The sequence below is a fragment of the Rhincodon typus genome, chromosome 12 (assembly GCF_021869965.1).
Source record: "Rhincodon typus isolate 14 chromosome 12, sRhiTyp1.1, whole genome shotgun sequence".
Lineage (NCBI taxonomy): Eukaryota > Metazoa > Chordata > Chondrichthyes > Orectolobiformes > Rhincodontidae > Rhincodon > Rhincodon typus.
The window spans coordinates 49,254,483-49,274,741 of record NC_063343.1 but is presented as its reverse complement, the minus strand read 5'-3'; the positions used below and the strand labels follow the sequence as shown (position 1 = coordinate 49,274,741).

Genomic DNA, 20,259 nt, shown 5'->3' with positions numbered 1-20,259 from the left:
CGAAGATGAAGCAGCAACAATGGTGTATTATTCCCAGTTCTGGTTCCAAATTCCATTCTCAGTGCATGCACAATTATAATAAAATCAATGGCGCTGACCTTCTGTGCAAGTGCGTTGAATTTAGCAGGTAGAATTTTTCCATTTTCTGTTAAAGTGTTTTGTTGGATCAGATTCATGCGGCAAACAGCAAAGTAAAATATGGAGAAGTCTCTAAACGAATCACTGTTTCTTGAAAGGCCAAAAATGTAGAGCACATTTGACTCTATTGAGAAGATAGCCTACACTGTTAATCAGGTGTAAATCTTCCATCTACTCCCATGCCTTTATGTACTCAGTCAAGGTCTGTTGTGATAGCAATTATGAACCTGATTACTCATGGAATTTTACAGGGTATTTAGTGACTTCCAGCAGATATAATATGACCTTAGCTCATAAAATGGATAATGGATGAGGGAGTGAAGTTAGGATCATGTAGTGATTGGAGTCAGGATCAGGTGGATCTCATTGACTAAGAGATCCTTGATTTGGTTTGTTAACCTGGCCGACTGATATAAATAGGAGATTCAGAAGGTCTTCTCAGTCTAGGAACTGGCTTTGAGCTGGCTGGTCAGAGACCATGAACTGTGCACATGTAAATAAAGGGTGACTTGGTGACAGGCTACTGGCATCTGCACAGTGGCAATGAGAGAAAACGATACATACCTAAAAATAGTTCACTTGTAACAGTCGTCTTCGAGTTGAAGTAAGCATTCCTGGCAAAACTTAAACAGCTGGTGATAATGAGGGAGAAAGAACCTGGACTGAAACCTTTCTGGACACGGTGACACCAGATCACAGTAGAAGATGACACACTACAATGGGGAGAAAGAGTGATTGTCCCGAGCAAAGGACACCACCGGATGCTGGCTGAACTCCACCAGGGTCATCCAGGGGTTTCCAAAATGAAGATGTTGGCAAGAAGTTATGTCTGGTGGCCAGGATTGGATGCCAACATTGCTGCTTTGGTGGGGAAGTGCCAATAAGGGCAAAAACTACAGTCAGCAGCATCCCCACATTTGTGACAATGGCCAGGTAAACCCTGAACTCGGTTGCACATCAACAATGCCAATCCTTTTATGGGGTCAGTGTTCCTGGTCATTGTGGATACCCATTCAAAGTGTTTGGATGTGCATAGAGTTCATTTGGCAAACAGAGGGATGATGATTGTAAAGCTGCAAGCATTGTTTGGAATTAGAATTATAAACAGAATTTAGAATTAGCTTTATTGTCACATGTATTCAAATGAGCATGGTGATAAATGTACAAGTTGCCCCTTATGGCACATTCTTAGGTACAAAGATCCCTAGATACAGCTTTTTCAGTAACAGTTCTTGGAAAAATAGAGAAGTAAAAAAGTTCAGCACTGCAGACTTTAGGGAGAAATTATAAAATGGAGAAGAATAAAAAGTTCAAAACAATGGTCTTCTGACCCAGTCCATGCTGGCACCCAGTCCAGTCTGCACTGGGCCTTGATTTCTGGCCATATCTGCCTTCACCTCAGGGTTCATGAGGCCGGGCAATCGCTTTGGAATCACTTCGAGACCGGACGTCCAAGTTCAGTCCATGCCAGACCGAGACATCGCCACATACTGTCCGAAGATCACCACGTGGGCCGCTGGGAGATTGCCATGCCAGGCTGGCCGCATGCTCCTCTGAGCGAAGGAGATAGTTTAATTCAGGGGACAAAGTTTGGTGTCGGAACCACGGATATAGCCTGGCATGGGTTTGAGATGAGGTTGACACGGTCAACATGGTCCCATGAAATACAAAGTTCTGATAGGCGAGGCGGTCCTGAACAAACATGGATAACCTGAGGCTGCTACTTTGCAAACAGGGCAGGAGCAAGACATACCTGGTCCCACAGAACAGAAAACGTGGGTTCTCCCCCTCCATCTAGCATTGAGGAAACCTCAGAGTCTGAGATGGATGCAGCCTCGATACCATTATCACCTGAAGAAGATGAGGAAACTCTTCCAAGATGCCCCAGATGCAAGAGACGGGTTACGAGTTGGTAGCACCGGGCCTGGGATTGAAATATCCCAGGAGAAGCTACAAGAGAAAGAACAGGCATACATTCCCAGACTTGGCTGTGGATGGCTGTAGTGATTGGAACCAGTGGATCTTATTGACTGTGAGATCCTTGATTGGGGTTGTTAACCCTGGGCCAATCAGGAAGCTCTGGCTAACAGATATAAACAGGAGATTTGGAAGGTCTCCTCGGTCTAGGGACTGGCTTTAAGCTGGCTGGTCAGGGCCTATGTACTGTGCACACTTAAATGAAGGGTGACTTTGTGACGGGATACCGGCCTCTGTGCAGTTATTTCAGGTGGGATTTGTTAAAGTGGTCAGAAAGTTCAACAATATATGTAGACCATTCTCCAACTCAGAAGCACTGAGAGAAAATCTTTTTTGCAAATGGAGGCAGGCTTTTTAATCTGTCCACCCTGGACTTGGCTCAGACCCACACTCAGCTCAGTGGAATTCTCAGATGGGTTCCTATAATCTTCCAGCAGTCTGGAGTTGGGATCAGGATGGTAGGATTAGTTCCATCTACTGATTGCCACTGCCAAGAAAATTTGATGCTGCTCATAACTGATTTGACAGTTCCCTGTGGTGAATGCTTCAAATGTTGCCCTGGACAGAACATCAGAGTGTCCTGTCTTTCTCTGAATGTGCAGGAAATGTTTTATGTTCACCTGAATAGGCAGGCAACAGAACTTCAAATTCAATGTCACATTAAATTATTACACTGGCAACAGTGCAATGCATTGACAATGCTGTACTGAACTGTCAGCCTTTGTCAAGTCCTAACAAGTTTAAGCGTAACTCTTGATTTCATCTCCCTGAGAGATTCCCACAATTTCTTGCTGGCATCCGACGCTGTTGGTAGAATTGGAAGTAAGAAACTTGAACTCAAGAGTGAGCCCTTTGGGTCATTCAGAAATGCAGGAAATCAAAAATTTCTTTCAATTCAAAGCTGCTAATCACACTAAAAGTTAAAGATAATGGGCTGCATCTTAACTTTCTTCATGGACGGTTTTGTCAAGTTTATTGAAGGGTTTTTGCCACGAGGCCGAGTGAGATCTCCCACTGTAATCTTACTAGAGTAACCTCAATAATTACCCACCCTACTGCACTCCTCTACTCCTATCTTACTGCGAGCCATTCCCATAACAAGTAACAATTACCAGCATATCCCAGGATTGGCCGACATCCATGGTGCCAGCACTATCATTAAAAATCCTTTGTGTACCTTACAATGTTTGTGATGGATAAGGCAAACAGGGGAAAGTTGGTGCCTCACTCTGTGCGAAAGGACCTGGAGGTCCTGCTGGACAGCATGGGACAAAGAGGACATCCTCTTCTCCCCGTACAAGCAGCGCAGCCACGAAACGTGATCATACCCATCTGGTCTGAGGTTGGCATTCGGATCACTGCAGTCTTAGCCATCTGGAGGAGTGCCCAGTACTGTAAGATGCAGAGCAATGATCTTCTCCACTCTGCCAGGGTAAGTGCCACCATCTTCTCTCTGTTACCTCACACTCTCTCTATCTCTGCTAATGCAACCAGCACCCACCATGGCTCACACCCCACCTCTCTTACTACTTTTCTCCATTCACTGTCACCCACTACAACCCTCAACACTGCTCACTCTGCACGCTCTCTGTACTGCCTATTCACTTGTTTCCAACACCTCCCAAACTGCACTATAAACAACAGCTAAGCCACTCATTTTATTATCTCTTACTATCTGACAGTCTCTTATTCCAGGAGGAAAAAGCCCCTAATAGGGCAATAGAGTTGAGACAAGTGGTGCACTGCCTGACATTCAGCTTTTTGCTCTTCATGAGGAGAAAATCCTTAAGTGATTGTTCTCAAGTAGCCTACTGACCGTGACCAAGTCTCTGGACTGGTATCGGAGGCTACCCTTGACTTACTGAGGCAGGGCCCCCTTACTGAAGGCTATACCCCTTGACTTTACTGAGCACTGCTGACAACTATGACATGCTTTTGTCTGTGCTAAATAGCAGTACAGCAGTACTGTGAGCTTGGTATCTTTGCCTGAGGAGCAAGGTGCAAAAAAGGCAAGGCAAGACAAGAATACTGTGAGTATCTAAGTAAGCTCAGACTGAGTGAGTCCTATAATAAAAAAATTAACAGCCAGAGACGCAGCCTGAGGTGCAGTATTGAAGTATTGAAGCGTACTAAGTAGATCAGAGATGTGTCATGAGAATTCTTAGGGGTAGGCACATGTCTGATGCCAGTGTCTGTCAAAGTGGGGTGTATGTGAGGCCATGTCAATGGACTGTGCGCTCAGATGCTGGTATCCAAAATGGAGCTCCTTTTGAGCAAGTGGCAAGAAGTTGCCAGGCACTCACATCAAGAATTCTTAGCATCCAGTTTGCTGAGTGGGTCTGATCAGATAGGAAGCTGCATAGTAATGAAGAAAGCTGTGGAGTCAATAAATTCATTAACAAGCAATAATCCCATTAAGTTAGCAAATCACTGCTGCCTTGTGAAAATCTTGCCCCGATACCTGGAGCTGCCTTAAAAAATACAGTGAGTCACTCTCGATGTCGAAATAGGCATTGTTGGACTAGTCATGTGATTCTACCACAAACCTTATCATAGCTCACACCATTTAAGCTCCTGTAAGATTCCAACTAATATTTGCAGTGTTGAGTGCTAGTCTCTGAAATTGAGTTTGCAGTCAACCAGTATATCTTACATCCATGTTTTTTGACTGATTTGAAGATTCATAAAGTCTTTACAAAGATGTGCATAGGAATAAAATGTAAGAATGAATGTAGTCACTCATTAGCATTATTAGTAAAAGGATAATTTTCAAAGCACGCTTATTGAGCTAACTGCCATCATTTAAATATTTGAAAATTGCTAACAGTTTTTCAGACCTCATAAGATGTATCAATGAATTTGTAAATATGTAGCATTTTATATTCTCAGGAGTTCTTAATTTGCTTAATATTCAATTCATTTTTTTATTTGTTGACATGTACTTCTTGTTATGTGGGTAAATATTGCAGACAACTTGCAGATAGACTTGAGCTTTAGCCTACAGTATTGATTTCCTAAAGTGTACTGCAAGATTGTTCACACTCAAACTCCACACATTAAGAGTAAATGTTAGCTAAAAAAATGTTTTTTTTAAATTTTAACTGAAAATCATGATTGTGATGTGGTTTAACAATTCACTTTATGCCTGGTAGGCTGACGGAAGTAGAAGGAAAAATAGGAGAATTTATCAGAAATGATGTGATTACTGGATATTTATAAAATAATTACCTTCTTCAGCAGAATCAACATCCTCAAAGTAATTGTTATAGTTATTATTTTCAGAAGGCCCAAATGTTTGTAAACAAAATTTATACACATGGGATTGCAGTAATATACTCACATGGGATAATGCCAGGATTAATGTTTGGATCCCAGCTGTTCACAATCTATATCAATAGATTTGGATGTGGTGACCAATTGTAATATTTCCAAGTTTACAGATACTACAAAACATGTTGGGACAGTGATTTGTGAGGAGAATGCTAAGAGAATTCATTGGGATTTAGACAAGCTGAGTGCATGGGCAAGAGAGGTCAGGTAGAATATAAAATGGATAAGTGTGAGATTTTACATTTTGGTCAGAGGAATAAATGTGCACAGTGTTTCTTAAATGGTGAGAGATTGGAAAGTGTTGGTGTCCAATGGATCCTAGGTACCTTTGTTCAGAAGTCAGGTGCAGCAAGCAGTTCAGAAAGCAAATGGTGTGTTAGCTTTCCTCAAAAGAGGAATTGAAAACTGGAGCAAAGAAATTTTGTTTCAGATGTGTGGAACATTGGTGAGACTGCATGCGAAGTTCTGTGAAGTCCCCTTGCCTAAGAAAGGACATACTTATCATGGAGGGAATACAGCTAAGGTTCACCAGCCTAATTCCTGGATGCTGGGATTGTCCAGTTGAGGAGAGATTGTGTGGACAGTCAGCATTCTCTGGAATTTGATGAGAATGAGGAATGGGAGGTGGCTTATTCAAAACTTACAAAATAGTTAAAGTAGATGAGAAAGGATGTTGACTCTAGCTGTAAGATCTAGAACTAAGGGACATAGTCTCATAATAAAAAGCAAACCATTTAGGATGAATCATTGAAACTGTCTACTCCAGAGGGCTGAGGAAGTTCAGACATTAAATAACGTGAAGAAAGGAGTTGATACATTTCTAGTTACTGATCACGTCATAGGATATGGGGATAATGTATGGAAATGATATAGAGGTGGTTGATCGACCATGTTTTAGAATTGTAGTCCTGGTTCGAGGAATTGAGTAGCCTCCTCCTGCTCCTATAGTTGTATCATAGGCATTACATTTCAGAAAGCCAGTTGGTACAAAATATAATTGAAGATAAACTTTATACAATTTGAGGTGTACTCATTATATAGCTACAGATTACAAGCACACACAGACTAGCATAACAATCACAGTTTCAATCTGTTTGTAATGAATCAATCAACCTGTTCTGACATGTTATGGCACACACTGGCGAGATGGGACTTGAACCTGGGCCTTTGAAGCCAGAGGTAGGGAATCTACCCCTAATAAAACACCTAATCTGTATGTTTTATAAGGACATCTCCCTTATTGAAATTAAACACTATTAATGTTCAATTAGCAACAGAGTGAGAGGAAATCTTAAATAGAAATTTGATAAAAATAAAAACCTTCACTGTACCTTCAATTCTAGCCAACTAGAATAAAGATTGATCATTTTGAAGCCTTTCTGTTGAATCCTATATGTGGCACATACAGGCATTTCAAAATCCAATTTTTTTTTTGCTGTGTATTCTTTCCAAAGTTGCTTTCTTTCATTGACATGAAGTCCAGAATAACGAACAATGGTTGCCCTATTTTGCAGTGCTTCAATAACATTACTTCCCACTGGCACCATTTAATTGAGATTAATCTCAAATTTAACATTAGCTATCTTATTACACTTTATTACTAGCAATTCTCTTCACAACTGTAAAGCTATAACCATCTCAATAAAGCTTACAGCTAGAAGGTCAAATGTATTATAAAGCCCTAACATTCAATTTGGTAGGGTTTTGTGCAGTCTGTGTTTTGATGTTTCTTCCTGTCCTTAATCTGTGAAATCCCTAAATTTTTGCAAAAAAAAAGTTAACCCCAATAATCCCATTTTTTTTAACTGAGGAAGATATTCCAGAGTTATTAAAAGAGTTAAATAACAAGGTTGGAAGAACATGAGCAGACCATTCAGCCCGTCAGCTTTGTTCCACCATTCAATGTTGATTTATATTGTACACTGCCTTGGTTCCATCTCCTCTTATACACAAGTCCAGCAACTAACAAGTACTTTTGAGTTTAAAATTGTTCACTTTAGTTAGCATGTGACGAACTTGTCAACAGTAACAGAGAAGAAGAAGAGGGTTTTAACAAAGCATAGTCACGGAGGTTGTCATTGCAACTTTGCTTAGGACAATAATGATCCACTGCTAGGGATGGAAATCCCTATTGGTGAGAGTCTGACATGTTGTAGCTGATGCTCTTATTGTACCTGTGGAGTCTCCAAAACAATCCATCCCTTTTCTTTAGGCAGAGATGATGATTTACGGAGACAGTTCACAACTGTCAACGAAGGTACATTCCATTGAGACGTGAAGTCCCTACATGAAGGATGCACCATCACTAGCAAGTCATACAAAGATGAAAAGAGTAGTGATAGCCCAGAAATTTGAGATTTTTTTAGAAACCAACCAAAATAAATTGAAAAAATTTGAGAACTCTAGCAAGGAATGTAAAACAAGTTGTAAAACCTTCTACAAATTTCTAAAAAAGTAACTAGAGGAAGCATTGATCCCTAAAAGGATATAACTAGGGAATTAATAATGGGAAACAATTAAGGAAATGGCTTTGAACAAATATTTTGTGTTTGACTTCACAGTAGAGGACACAAAATGCATTCCAAGGATAGAAAGTCATACACAAAAGGAAGGAAGGAACTTAGATCAATTACAATTATTAGAGACAACGTCCTAGGAAAACTAATGGGCAAATAGATGATGAGTCTCTTGGACTTGATGGTCTGCATCTGAGCAACCTAATGAAACTTACTGCAGAGATAATGGATGTAATGGCAATAATCAGTTGAAGAGAATTTTTTACTCGCAGGTGCTCATGTGACTTTAGATCTCTCTTTCTCAGAATGGCAGCAGGGCCATTAATATTTTTATGGTAGATTTAGATAGGTTTTTGTTTAGCAAAGCGATCAAAGGTTACCACTAGTAGATAAGAATGTGGAATTCAAATGACAAGCTGATCAGCCATGATTTTATTAAATAATGGAGCAGGGTCAGGAGCTGAATGGACTAATTCTGTTCCTATTTTGCATATTTATATAACACATTAAAATTCCCTCAATTTTGGAAAGGTTCATGTGAATCAAGAAAAGTGGGAGATGGAAAGCAGGAATCTAAGATCCAGTTGGCTTAATATTTGCCATTGGACAAATGTTAAAACCTATAATTCAGCACATGGTTTTGAAATTCAGAATACAATCAAGCACAATCAGTATGGTTTTGTGTGAGAAAAATTGTGTTTGCCAAATTTGTTAGGTTCCTTTGTAGATGTAATAAACAGTATAGATAAAAGGAACCAGTTTAAGTCTTATATTTAGATTTCCAAAAGGCCTCTGATAAGGTGCCACTTAAAAGGTTATGACATAAGATAAGAGCTTATGGTGTTGGGGATGAAAAATTAGTATGGATAGAGAACTTCCCGACAGATTTCACCTGGAGATGGATTTTATGTTTTTCTGAGAGGTGTAGATTTTGCATTCTCCCACTCCGTCTCAGCGTGGCAAACCAAACTTTGCATAGCCAAATAATAGCTTCCCAGGAGGATAGCAACCGAATTGTGGTGCGAAGTGGGGAGGCTCCATGTACAATTGGGCTTCCTGGTTGGGGCTTTGGGTGGGAGAGGGGTTATGCTGTGAACAGAAAGTCAATTATGGCCAGCAATTTAAAGACCCCTTGCCCTTTCAATATCTCCTTGTTTCTTACGACAGGCTCAAAATGGTGAATAACTGAAGTTAAAACACATACAAACACTGTTACTTTCACGCACTGACGTTTTTCTTCAACTCCTGTGCCACCTCCTCATAAAGTGCTCCCAATCATTTCCAATCAGACACCGAAGTATGGAATGGACAATGAAAAATTGCACACAATTCATTGTTAATGAGCTCAATAGCTTGTTAATTGATTATTTCTTAAATGGATGTGGGATTTTGGATTGCCAAGTGAATGCCTCAGGCTGTATTTATGTATGTACAGGGTGGGGGGGTTATGGTTCAGGTCAAGGATGCCCTAATTCTATCCTTGATCATATTAAAACAAAATTGCTGTTTAGCTTTAGAAGTCTCGTACATTGAAGATTCCTGCACACGGTCCTTCTGCAACAAACGTGTCCAGGAATCCAGAAATAAAGCAGCAAAGAAAAATTTCACAGAAATCCCACCCTCTTTTACAGCAGGCAATGTGTCATATTCTGTGATCTAACTATCTGGTAGCACTACCAGCCAATTTCACAGTGCCTGTGAGAGGGTAAGTACCTAAGGTATACATGGGTCAGGGTGCCAGCTGGGTAGTGGGGGTAGTGTGCCAGGTGGGTTAGATTTGTAAGTTGCCTACTTCAATGCTTTGTGACATGATTGGCCAGGCCACTGATGGCTCTTTTTCCAGCTCCAACTCATGGTACGTAATTCCCCTAACTGCTTTTGCTGGTCCTACAATGCACACTACTGCCTGCTCCCCAGACTGTGGTTGGATAGATCCCTTCTCAGAACACTTCACAAGCTGACAACTGACTGTGCAAGCCCATGGACTGTGCTCCTGACTAATGGTACTGGACACTCCTGACTGAAAATAGTCTGCTGACTGGATTGAGGGCTTGTCCCTACCTGCTTTCTGACATGGCCATTTGGTTGAATGAACAAGTGTTGTGTTTGCCACGCAGGCGTCTGGCACACACTGTATGTGTTTGATTGACATTTCAGTACAGCAAGATTTCCCAGCCCCCCAACAAAACTCCATGACCAGAATGACAAGCAGCTGGTCTGTGTGTCTGCTCAAAAGAGTACATCAATACGGCAATATTGATAGATGTTGGCTCTAACTAAAGCACCAGAGTTAACCAGCATGGCATGGCATGGATTATTCAAGCATGCAGGAAGGTGTTAAGTGAGGAAATGTTAAAAGATCAAGCAAGCAGCCTTGAGATGCAGCTTGGTCCAATCCGTGAGTTAGATGCCTGTCCTTGCACACAGACTGTTCTTGCAACAGCCTTTCAAATAGTTGCTGGTGCACCGTGCAATGCAGGTCTCTGCTTCATAATCAGTCTGCAAGCAGATTAGAGAGTGCTACAATGGTTGTGAGAGGTTAGCAAATGTTGAATGCCTATATCCATGAATGAAGAGTGCGTGCAGATAGTGCCCATAAATCACACCCTAAGATGCTGTTGGCGCTGAGCAACAGGAAAGCTAGTCACAGCCAGTGGTGAGCTGATATTACCACGTACCTGCTCTTCACTTCCACGTTGAGAATTCTCAACGTCTACCTTGTTTGATGAGTTTGGTAAGATAAGAAATTGAATATTAATGAGGTGAGTGACAGCATTAACAACGTGCTTAACAAACTATAATCTCCTTTAAATTGGCAACTGCTGAGTGAAAAACTCATCTTGACATCTGGCAAAAGCATAAAAGATACAGCAAGGTGTCACCTATTTCAAGGTGGTCCTCACCAACATTTTTTCAATTCTGCCACAAATTGCCCTATATCCTATGTTGCTCAGACCCCAATAAGATTTCTACCAATGTTTCAATTGCTTTTAGTTTCAGTGAGTGAGCAATTTCTAATCTGTAATTCTAATCTCTAACCGCCACCACCCCCCCTTCTAATCTGTAATGTTGTGGCTTGTTAAAAGTTGTTATCAATCCCATATCTGTGAAAAAAGTACAGTATGATGGAGGTTTGACTAGACAGCCAATCTTCTCCTTCGGTGTTATTGCAGATGTGTTCATTGTAAAAGATCAGTGGAGGCGTTGACATACTTAGTCATCAGGAAGGGGAGATAAAATGTTTTTCATGATGCATTTTCCCAATAGATTATATTTTCCTTTTTTTGCTACATATAGCAAAATGAATAGGAAGGGTTTAGAGGATATGGGCCAAATGCTGGCAAATGGGGCTAGATTTATTTAGGATAGCTGGTCGGCATGGACGAGTTGGACTGAACGATCTGTTTCCATGCTGTACAACTCTATGGCTCTAAGATTGTATGTGGGTGATACTGAGATAGGGCTTTGCTATAGAGCAACGACATTTTTGTTCTTGGCCTGTTGCAGTTGATCAAAATATTTTACTCCATGATATATATTCATTTTGATATTTTAATGTTGCCTCCTTGCTAAATTTAACTATAATTCTTCAGACAAGTAGAGATGCTAATATTTTCAATCATGCAGTATCCTATTTATAATACTTGTTATCAAACTTCAATTCTTCTATACCGTCAAAATCTGTCTTTCAGAACTCATGCAGAGTCCATCACGAACAACCTGTATTTGTTATCTATAAATAATGTATCCAGAGTGCTTCACAGTGGTATTACAAAACCAACTGAGTAACAAACAGAAATATTAGGGCAGATAACAGATACTTTAGTCGATCGCAAGATGAAGACTTTTAAGGAGTGTGTTCCAAAGGTTAAGGCCTAGGTGATTAAAGATTGGCCAAAAGTGATGGAATGATTAACATCAGGGATGCTGAAAAGGCCAGGATTAGATGAGTGCAGATATGTCTGAGCATCATGGAGCAAGAGAAGATCACAAATATAGGGAGGGGAAAAGCCATGACAAATTTGGAAACTAGTATGAGCATTAATGCTTAACCAGGTGCCAGCGAAGAAGTGCACATGGGGTGATGGGCAGGTTGTATTTTGTGTCATGTTAAAACATCGGCAACAGGGTTTGGATTGCTGGAAAAGCTCAGCAGGTCTGGTAGCACCTGTGAAGAAAAAAAATCAGAGTTAACGTTCCGGGTCTGGTGACCCTTCCTCAAAACTGAAATATTATGGAGTCAGGTGATGTTATTTTGGTGGAAATAATGGTATTGGTGATATTTGGAAGATGACCTTTGGGAGAAATATGACACCGAGGATGTGAATAGTCTGGTCGAGGCTCAGCTGCAGTGAGAAAGCGGGATCAGTCTTTAGGAACTGGGGTTTAGGGCAGGAAACAATTACTTTGGAGCCATGACCATTTTTTGTGATGACAGTTTGATGTTTATTGAGGTTACAGAATTTCATTCCTAAGTGATAGCAGGCTGCCTGATGGAGACATTTTTGGAGTAGATCTGGATTTCCTAATTTACATTGTCCTTCTCATCACCTTGCATTTTTTAGTTATTGTAATCAACCTGTTCAGACATGTAATAACACACATATAAGGCAGGTGGCACATAAGCCTTCTCACCCAGAGATAGGGACACAATAACAGCACCACAAGAACCTCCTTGGCATGTTTTAGGCAAACAATCAAATACAAATCTGAATCCAAGTGACAATGTGATCTTAATTAATAGGAACACTGAACAGCTGAGATTTTGTGTTCCAAGATGATATGAGCTGCCTCTTTTCATGAGGTACTTTTTACGATCATTGGATGTCTCTGATGCTTTATGGCTTTTGAGTCTATCACTATTTTATTTTATTCATTCATGGGATGTCAGCATCGCTAGTTAGGCAAACATTTATTGCCCATTCCTAATCACCCTGAAAGTGCAGCGCTGAACTGCCTTCGTGAATTGCTGCAGTACTTGGGGAACAGGAACAATCACAGTGCTGTTATGGAGACAATCCAAAATTTTGAACCAGAGACAGTGAAGGAAAAATATTATATTTCCAAGTCAGGATGGTTAGCAATTTGGAGGAGAATCTAGAGTTCATGGCACTCTCATGCTTCTGCTGCCCTTCTCCTTCTAGCTGGCAGAGGCTATGGATTTAGAAGATGCTGTCAAAGGTGCCTTGGTAAGTTACTGCAGTGCATCTTGTAGATGGTACATATTGCTGCCACTGTGTATCAGTGTTGAAGTGAATGAATATTGAACGTGGTGCATAGGTGCCAGATAAGTGGAATGCTTTCTATTGGATGGTTTCAAGTTCCTTGAGTTTTGTTGGAGCTACACTCATCCAGGCGAGTGTAGAATCTTAGATCAGATTCCTGACCTGTGAGAATGTGATATTGGATAAATATTTGGGAGGTGAGTTGTTTGCTGAATTCTGAGCCTTTGACCTATTTTTGAAGCCATAGTATTTATATGGCTGGTCCAATTCAGTTTCTGGTCAATAGTGACTTTCAGGATATTGATAAGGTGGGGGGGGGAGTGGAATTCAGTGATGGTAATGCCATTAAACATCAGACGGTGATGGTTAGATTCTCTCTTATTGGAGATGGTCACTGGCTAGCATTTGCATGGTGTTTGCCACTTGCAACTTTGCCAAACCTGGGCATTGTTCAGTTTTACTGCATTTGGATATGGATTACATCAGTATCAGAGGAGTCACAAATGCTGTTAAACATTGTCTAACCATCAGTGAATCTCCCCAGTTCTGATGTTATGATGGAGGGAAGGTCATTGATGAATTAGCTGAAGATCATTAGGTCTAAGACAGTAGTCTGAGGTTCTTTGTTTTAATGTAAGAATTGCAGAAGCCAATTTATGCTCAGCAAATTCCCACAAAAAGCCATATGATAATAATAATCTGTTTTTGCAATATTGGTTGAGGGATAGATATTGACCATCATCTCAGTAATAACTCCCATGGTCCTCACTGAAATACCAAGAATCTTCTACATTAGTCTGAACATGTTGTTTAATGTCTTAACTGAAAGACCACACCATCATTAGTGCTGTACTCCCTCAGTCTTGCACTCAAGTGTCAGCTTTTGTTTTTGTGCTCAAGCCCTAGATTGGGACTTGCCTCTTACTCACCAGCTTCAAGTTCAAGAATGCCAACAAGTGAGCTTTAGTTGAAACTTGCATCGTCTAACTGCAACTGCTAAATATCTGTTTCCTCTTTACCCCTATACAGTTACCGTATTGATCATCATGTAGCCATATGCCTGTTCACAAGCACTGTATAATGATATTGTTCAATAACTCCATTGGAAATGTGTATTTGTGGCTAAAGTCATTCAAGTGTAAACAATTCTAGCACTCTAAGTCCGTTAGGAGCACTGTGTGTATTTACTCTGACATGTTTAAGTACAGATATATGAACATAAGACTGAAGCTTCTTACATTAAGAACATCTGAGAGTCTATATATTGTTAGTGTGTGAAGTTAGATTGAAGCTAATTAATCCTACATCATACATTATAAACAAAAATATTTTAAATCCTCCCCTTTTGTGTGTTTATTGTCATGTTGCCTAAGTTCTTTTGTTTTATGTGCAGGAGGAATAGTATTTGCAAAGGCCAGTCTATTGAGAAGGTGAAGGCTGAAAGTAGCAGTTGCTAAATACCATGGAAAGGTTAAAGAGATTTATAGTCTTTAGTGATGCAAGTGATTGTGTTGCAACGTCTTCATCCAACTAAGCTTGAATTATAAAAATGCTGTGAAAGGTTTTGAAGTCATTTGTCCGTATTATTAGAATGTCCAGATCACCTTTAGCTGTTTATAAACCTAGAAAGAGCCACAATAGAAATATATTTTGCTGCTGTTATAAAAGTGATGTTTCCTTATAGTTCTTAGACTGTTATGGTGTGTCAAAGAAGCCAGTGGTTAGTTTAAACAGTGACTGAAAATAAAAAACAAAATAACAGTTTTATCCGAGTGATCAGCTTCTAAAATTATCAATCTACAAACAAGTTTCATTTGGAGTAGTGGAGCTGGTTAGATGGCCAACCTGCCTTTCAGCCTACTCAGGCCTTTTAAATGGTCAATTCATGGTCACTTAAAGACCTCACACTGCCTCCCGCGGTAATTTTCCCACAGCAGGGGGAGGCCTATGCCATGCAGGAGATGTACAGACTAGTGTTGGAAAAGGGGGAGAAAACCTCCTTTCATGGGTTCTCCCGCCCACCGTGTTCGGTAACTCCCTGACCCTGAATTCACGTCACTTTTCAGATGGTGGCACTGCTCCTGATCAACACTGTTGGGTCCACAGAGTTGCTGGCCATATGATTGTCCAGCAACTCTCCAAGGCAAGACTTCCTAGTGCAGTAGGGTAGAATTTTAACTTTCAAACAATTAACACCACTGTGTTTTAGATGGGGTACGGGAGCATGGCAGGACACCCCATAAAATCCAATCTTATATTTCATGTTCTGTACAAAGGAGAAAGGCTTAACATGCTGCAATTTGACATAGCCTTAGGCAAGTGGTGAGAAAATTAGAAGCTCAAGTTAATCTTTCATCATCTATTACCTTACTAAGAGATTACTCAAGGCATCAATATTGAGTTGTTTTCACCTTCTGGAAGAAGTAAACTATGCTTGTTTCTATTATATGACTAACCAGTCTAAAACAATTATAACTCTTAAGATTTTTCAAAGAATAAAATGCAAAATGTACATTGAGTTCAACAAAACAGATGGAGATTGAAAGGGACATACTTTCAACAGATTGGTATACTTTTACTTGAATCCAATTCTGCACCAGTAACCACATTTCCTGCTATTTCAAATACTGGGCTGACCTACATAGATTTCAATAGCTAATAGGTGTAACAAAGCCTCCAGGGAGATGCTGCATTCAATATATCAAGTTTTGATAACTTCCTTTTTTCAATAAAAAAAGTTTTAACAAACAATGAAATGAAAATAAAGTGTGACTTGATATTTAAAATCATACTGTGTTGTGTTAGCATTGCAAGTTTTAACAAGTTTATTTTAAATTAAAAGCTACTTTCATAACATTATTGAGAATGTGCTGGGGATGGAGTCTTGTCTCAAAACTTTTTGTCCATTGTATTTATTGTTTGTTAACAAAATTATTGTTGCTAAATCTCCCAAAGGTAAAACACATCAGAAACAATTTTCTAAATGTTAATTCCTGTATATCATTTTTTGCCTTTCTTTTTTAATTTGGGTTGATGGGATTAGCATGAGACACCACTCATGGGATGAACATGTAGGTAACTATTCCAATTACTTCACCAAAACTGTCAAAAAGCAATGAATGAGGTAAAAGCCCATAGACCATCTATCTTGTTCTGTTCCAGCCTCACGAATAATTTAAGCTTTAGTGAATTCAAACCAATTTATTTAATCTCTTGAAGGCTTTGCAAGTTTCTTCATTTCCTCTGTGAAGGTAATTGAAGGAAAGTCCACAGTATTGATCTGACCATCAAAACTGTTATTTGTGTTTTGATCAGCTTCTTTCCATACCAAGCAGTTTCAGAAAATCTGAAGATATTGTGTTCTCTTTACCTTTTGCATTTTTCCTTATTGCATGCTGTATCCAAACACCACACCCCTCCCATGGACCCCATTGACCATCAATGCTCTTATGAAATAATCTTAAGTTATCCTTCGGTGAGGGGAGGCAAATGGCTCTGTTGGCTGGATGGTGAATGGTTCAGAACAAGGCAGAGTTTGGTACCCATTCCAGTCAAGGTAGCCTCCTCTTCCTGCTCTGTTGTAAATTGCAGCATAAATTTAATAATCCCTCAGAAAGTTGAGGAGCTACCAGGAAAAGAAATTGTTTTCCTTTTATGTACACATCAAACTAATCTCAAACTATATTAAAATGTACATTTCTTTTCAATCTGTTGTAACTGTTGATGTTCTGCGAATCTGTGTGGAGTCAAGATGGTAATCTTTTTAAATTGCAGAAATAAATTTCATACCTGTTACTCTGGTTTTGTGTGCTAACTCAGTGGTCAGTCCTAGTTTCAAAGCACCCTTAAATATTCACTGTCCTGACACATTTGTATCATTCTTTTTTTACATCTCAAACGTCATTTCTCATGAAATCAATTCCATTTCAGTAATTTGCTTTTTGTATGAAGTCCATAAATGTTTTTGTCATCCTTTTTCAACATCTCTCAAATGTATGAAAGGCCATTTGAAAGTATGCTGCCCACAACTGCATGGAATATTCAAAATGGCTCAGGTTAGAATCAGCCAAATTTTAGTTATAATTAATTTTGTTCCAGAATGTAAGCCAACATTTCTGTGGAGTAACGGGTTAAATGTACCTTTACTCTAGAAATAAGTAAAGAACTATGTCACAATGGCATCAGATCACTTGAAACTCGATGCTGAGTGTGCAGGATTCCAGAAATGTTTTCTCTTACCATTTATTTTAATAGTTTAACTTAATAAATGTTGAGCTTGCTGAGAAAAGGCACATTTTATAGAAGACAGAGACAAAAAGGTATCAGAAATCATTTCTGAAGAAGGGTCTAGACCCAAAACGTCAGCTTTCCTGCTCCTCTGATGCTGCTTGGCCTGCTGTGTTCATCCAGCTCTACACCTTGTTGTCTCAGATTCTCCAGCATCGGCAGTTCCTACTATCTCTGCAACATTTTATAGAAGATTTTGTTTTGCATTCCTCAGAACAATTTGTAAGAAGTACCAATGTAAAGTAAAACAACAAGTTGCAATGTATGAGAACAGAGCACTGATCAATTGGCTAGTGAATTCTGATTGGTAAAGATGTAGGAAATAGAAAATATACTAGTTGGATGATACCTGATAGATAACTGTCATGCTTTGTTTAAGTTTAAAATCAGGCAAGTTGATTCGGTTTGGTCAAGGTATTGCCTGAAAAATTAGTCAGAGAAAGGCTGTTGCCTGTTTTGTTGAGGCATTTTGGAGATCAACAGCAGACCTTCATTTAGGATCATTAGTGCCATTGGCAGAGATCACCAGAGAGAGGTAGTGGCATACTGACAATTTCACAGGACCAGGCTTAGGCTGAAAAGTGGTAAACAACATTCATGCCATTCAAGTGTCAGGAAATAACTACCTTCAATAAGAGACAATCTAACCACTGCCTCTTAACAGATTCAATGGTGTTACCATCACTGAATCCCCCAAAATCAACATCCTCAAGGTTATCAGTGACCAGAAACTTAACTGGGCTCACCATATAAATATAATGGCTTCAAGAGCAGATCAGAAGCTTGGAACGGTGCGGTGAGTAACTCGCCTCCTGATTCCCCAAAGTCTGTCCATCACCTACAAGGCACAAGTCAGGACTGCAATGGCGTACTCCTCACTTACCTGGATAAGTGTATCTCCAACAACACTCAGCAAGCTTGACACCATCCAGGACAAAGCAGCAGGTCTGATTTGCACCTCATCCACAAACATCTACACCTTCCACCACCAATGCTAAGTTGTAGCAGTGAGTATTATCCACAAGATGCACTGCAGAAATTCACCAAAGATCCTTCAACAGCACCATCCAAACCCAGGACCACTTCCATCTAGATGGGCAGGGGTGACAGATACATGGGAAAACCACCACCTGCAAGTTCCTCTCCAAGCCACTCACCATCCTAACTTGGAATATATCTTCATTCCTTTACTGTTGCTGGGTCAAAATCCTGGAATTCTCTCACTAATGGCATTGTAGACCAACTACACATGTAAAGCAATGGTTCAAAAAGGCAGCTCACCACCACCTTATCAAGGGCAACTAGGGACAGGCACTAAATATTGGCCAGCCAGTAACATCCATGTCCAACAAGTGAATGAAAAAAAGATTCCGTGGGAAATAAAATACATTTGACTTCCAGGCAGTTGGCAGTGATTCTATGAATAACATGATCAGTTTCTGGGATTTGGGAGAGATAAGGACTAAACAAAATGCAAATGCAAACTATAACATTTATGATTTATAATCTATACATAGAAAAATGGGAGAGCAGGGTTTTGCTGTTGCTTTCTTCTATTAGAATCATTAAATCATATTGTACAGTAAAAGTCCTTCAGTCCATCAAGTCTGTACCACCAAAGCTACACTAATTCTATAACAAAATCATACATTGCTGGAAAAACTCAACAGGTCTGGCAACAGCTGTGAAGAGAAAGCAAGTCCAGTGACTCTTCTTCAAAATTGGTTGTGTTTGGAACAGGTTGGTATAGCATGGTGGCTTAGTGGTTAGCACTGCTGCCTCACAGCACCAGGGACCCGGGTTCGATTCCACTGGTGGGAGACTGTCTGTGTGGAGTTTGCACATTTTCCCTGTGTCTGTGTGGGTTTGCTCCGGTTTCCTCCCACAGTCCAAAGATGTGCAGGTTAGGTGGATTGGCCTTGCTAAATTGCCCATAGTGTTCAGGGATGTGGAGCTTAGGTGGGCTGTACGAGGATTGGTCAGTGTGGACTTGTTGGGCTGAAGGGTCTGTTTCCACACTGTAGGGATTCTATGATATGCTAAAGATGGGGTGGGGGGTAGTGTGGAAGAGTAAGCAACTCATGGAGATGAGCCCAGAGAGACAGATTAAACAGTTGGGCAGACAGAGGAACGGGTAAAAGTCAGCCTGAGAGAGTGAATAGTTGCAAATAGGGACCATTAGTGGCTGAAAATGATTTGTTTGTGGTAGCAGCCCATGTGATCACAAGGGCAGGTGTGTGGGTTGTTTGGAAAAAGCTTCAGAAATCTGAAGCACAAAGTGATGTAGGAGTCCTAGTTCAGGATTCTCTTAAGGTTAACATGCAGGTTGAATTGGCAGTTAGGAAAGCAAATGGAGTGTTAGCATTCCTTTCAAGAGGGCTAGAATACAAAAGCAGAGATGTACTGCTGAGGCAGTATAACGCTGTAGTCAGACAGCATTTGAAATATTGTGAGCATTTGTTTGGGCTCCGTATCCAAGGAGTTGTAAACTGTGTGTAACATTTTACAATTATGAGCAAACATCCTCACTTCTGACTTTATGATGGAGGGAATCTCATTGATGAAGCAGCTGAGAAAGGTTGGGCCTAGGATTCTACTCTGAGGAATGCCTTAATGAATGTCCCATGACTGAGATGATTAACTCCAAACAAATACAGTCATCTTCTTTTTGCTAGGTATGACTCCAACCAGTGGAGAACTTTCCCCTTGATTTTCAATGACTCCAGTTTAACTAGAGGTCCTTCGTACCAAACTTGGTCAAAAGCAGACTTGAAGTTTAGGGCAGT

General features: G+C 40.2%; 1 protein-coding gene across 1 annotated transcript in view; it reads left to right on the top strand.

Annotated features, from left to right (window-relative positions):
• atp10b (ATPase phospholipid transporting 10B) overlaps positions 1-20,259 on the top strand; it is a 268,085-nt gene that overhangs the window by 21,246 nt on the left and 226,580 nt on the right. The gene's annotated exons all lie outside the window — the stretch shown is intronic.